A 3,581-nucleotide genomic window follows, 5' to 3' on the forward strand; every position below is an offset into this window, starting at 1 on the left:
AGGCTAATCGGCGGAAAGAGGAAAAAAAAAATCTACTAGAGAAAAGTAAGAACTAAGTGGTCGGACTGGCTTACTGGCGTCAAACGACAATCGATCTACGGTTATACCCTTTTTCCTCCAAAAAAAAAAAAGATAATGAACGGACGGGCTTACTGGCGTCAAACAACACGACGACGACTGGTGTTTTTTCAATTGGGATGCCTCCAGTAGAGAAGACGATGACGACTCCTATTACTGTATGCAAATGGTTGCCTCGGTGCTACAAGTCTGTTTTTTTGTTAGGGTTTAACTTTTTTCTTGCATTTTGGGTGGCCCGCGATACACCGGATTCATGCCAATTCAGCTAACACACAGCGCCAGGTAAGATTGGCGTTTCGTGAAATCCAGACCGTTAGGGGAAGCGAGAATTTGAAGCTTCCCCAAATGGCTATATGCACATAAACCGAGGCACTTTTCCCCTACGTTTTATGGTGTTTTTTTTTGATAAACACCTGAACCAAACAGTGGCTCAAGTGCAAATAAACATTTATTCATTCCCGGTTGGCACAGACGTGACACCGTTTTTTGAGGAAACGCCCACGGTACCAAATACGCTCTAAATCATACCGGTCGATGCTGAAACGCAAGAGCGGTTGAAGTGTAATTCATATATTTGTTTATTATGTAGTTAGTGTATTTATTGTTACAATGAGAAGAGACGTGTGAGAAATAAAATTACAAAGAGGTTTATCAATGCGTAGCCAATGACCTAGTCGACCCATGCTATGGGTAGCATTTAATGACTGGCGTGGGGCATTATCATTGGTCACACAACTTATTATAAATATATCATTCAACTAACTAATCTCATCTTCCTCTAAATAGAATTCAGACCTAGTCCAACTATAGGTTTCGAACAGCCATTTTACATATTTCTGATGCACATTGGATGCAATGACCGTTGGGACTGTTTGCGGTGGCAATTGAGCGGGTTGGATTGGGTTTAGTTTTGGTTGAGCTTTAATCTAATTCATCTAATCCGCCAATCCATTAGTGACTCAGTTATATAAAATCAAATGGGTTGGATTCAATTCAAACCTGTTTTAACCTAATCCAATCCGCCCAAACCCATTAATCTTATATTTATGAATTTAAAACAAAAAATTAACTATTTCTTAAAAAATGAGTTGGTCATAGCTTGGTGATAATAATAGTTGCTATTTACACAAGTGGTGAAGATATAAATCACATTACATGCATGTTATTTTTACACAAGAGGCAAAGTCATTTGACTATGTTCGGGTTTCAGGTTTGACCGAACCACTTAGGTTTAAACCGGTCAAACCAACATGAACTATCTATTTGGATTGCCTTCAAGTTAATCACATCAAGGGTGGTTGAACCGTTTAGATCTGGATCAGCCCAGTCGGACCAGATCGGACTGGTTCAATGAATGGAGGATTGACTTGGATCGACCCATATCAGGTTTGTGCACGGGTTTGGGATCGAACCGGCAAACCTAAAGTAGGTCAAGATAAGTAAAACAAACTTGTTCGGATTCAGGTCAGATGATCCAAAGAGGGCAAAGCAAGCGCGATGGTTCTGGGTCGACCTGGATTGGCCTATCATGGGTCGAGTTGGGTTTGGACTGGGATGGTTGACCCAAACGAACCGAACCGAGGTGATCGGGTTTGTTTATATTTAGATCAAGTTGAGCTGGTCTGGACTCGGGTCAAGTTGATTTGGATTTATGTCGATTTGGGTGATGTGTGTTGATTCGAAACAAAACTAATTTTAGTCAATAATTAATAGAAAATTAATGCATTAATTATAAATTATTTTATTCAAATGAAGAAAATTAAAAAAAATGGCTAAAGAATAATACCTATATTTGTAGTGGTTGATCCAATGATTATCTACAATCCAATCCAATCCAACAAATCCCGCCTATATACTTATATCAAATGCTTTCATTGAGATTTGAACTCAAGACCTCCCGCTTACTAAACGGGTGCTCTAACCAACTGAGCTATGAAAGCTGACAATTTTAAGTTTAAAGCAAATTTACAAGGATGGAAAATAACTGTCACCCACAATAGAAAAAACCAAAATGGAAGGCCAATGCTGATTGGGCCAAGCCTTTAGTTGTTAACGAGCAATTGTGATTTGTGGGTAGCCAAGCAAGTGGATGACAATCCCGTTTTAAAAATTAGCAATTCAACATGGTGCATGTAAGTCATGAATTCCGATTTAAAGATTTTACATTGCATTGGGTCGAACTTTTGAATCTAACCCATTTAAATTTTAACAAAATCCCAACCTGAGCCCAAATGCATGGGTTTGGGATCGAACCGATAAGCCTAAAGTAGGTCAAAAGAAGTAAAACGGACTTGTTTCGAGTCGGATGATCCAAAGAGGGCAAAGCAAGCGTGGTGGTTCTGGGTTGACCTGGATCGGCCTGCCATGGGTCGAGTTGGGTTTGGATTGGGATGGTTGACCCAAACGAATCGAATCGAGGTGATCGGGTTTATTTAAATTTAGATCAAGTTGAGCTGGTCTGAACTCGGGTCAAGTTGATTTGGATTTATGTCGATTTGGGTGACGTGTGTTGATTCGAAACAAAACTAATTTTAATCAATAATTAATAGAAAATTAATGCATTAATTATAAATTATTTTATTCAAATGAAGAAAATTAAAAAAATGGCTAAAGAATAATACTTATATTTGTAGTGGTTGATCCAATGGTTATCCACAATCTAATCCAATCCAACAAATCCCGCCTTTTTGACAAGTCTATATACTTATATCAAATGCTTTCATTGAGATTTGAACTCAAGACCTTCCGCTTACTAAACGGGTGCTCTAACCAAATGAGCTATGAAAGCTGACAATATTAAGTTTAAAGCAAATTTACAAGGATGGAAAATAACTGTCACCCACAATAGAAAGACCAAAATGGAAGGCCAATGCTGATTGGGCCAAGCCTTTAATTGTTAACGAGCAATTGTGATTTGTGGGTAGCCAAGCAAGTGGATGACAATCCCGTTTTAAAAATTAGCAATTCAACATGGTGCATGTAAGTCATGAATTCCTATTTAAAGATTTTATATTGCATTGGGCTGAACTTTTGAATCTAACCCATTTAAATTTTAACAAAATCCCAACCTGAGCCCAAATGCACGGGTTTGGGATCAAACCGACAAGCCTAAAGTAGGTCAAGAGAAGTAAAACGGACTTGTTCGGATTCGAGTCGGATGATCCAAAGAGGGCAAAGCAAGTGTGATGGTTTTGGGTCGACCTGGATCGGCCTGTCATGGGTCGAGTTGGGTTTGGATTGGGATGGTTGACCCAAACGAATTGAATCGAGGTGATCGGGTTTGTTTAAATTTAGATCAAGTTGAGCTGGTTTGGACTCAGGTCAAGTTGATTTGGATTTATGTTGATTTGGGTGACGTGTATTGATTCGAAACAAAACTAATTTTAGTCAATAATTAATAGAAAATTAATGCATTAATTATAAATTAGTTTATTCAAATGAAGAAAATTAAAAAAATGGCTAAAGAATAATACTTGTATTTGTAGTGGTTGATCCAATGGTTA

General features: G+C 38.2%; 2 non-coding genes across 2 annotated transcripts; both read right to left on the reverse strand.

Annotated features, from left to right (window-relative positions):
- Positions 1 to 1,944: 1,944 nt before the first annotated feature.
- On the reverse strand, positions 1,945 to 2,018 carry TRNAT-AGU (transfer RNA threonine (anticodon AGU)). Its single transcript has one exon. It is a non-coding gene; the product is annotated as a tRNA-Thr (tRNA).
- Positions 2,019 to 2,792: 774 nt separating this feature from the next.
- Positions 2,793 to 2,866, reverse strand: TRNAT-AGU (transfer RNA threonine (anticodon AGU)). The gene has a single exon. It is a non-coding gene; the product is annotated as a tRNA-Thr (tRNA).
- Between the last annotated feature and the right edge of the window lie 715 nt (positions 2,867 to 3,581).

The sequence above is a fragment of the Nelumbo nucifera genome, chromosome 2 (assembly GCF_055504915.1).
Source record: "Nelumbo nucifera cultivar China Antique chromosome 2, China Antique-T2T, whole genome shotgun sequence".
Classification (NCBI taxonomy): Eukaryota; Viridiplantae; Streptophyta; class Magnoliopsida; order Proteales; family Nelumbonaceae; genus Nelumbo; species Nelumbo nucifera.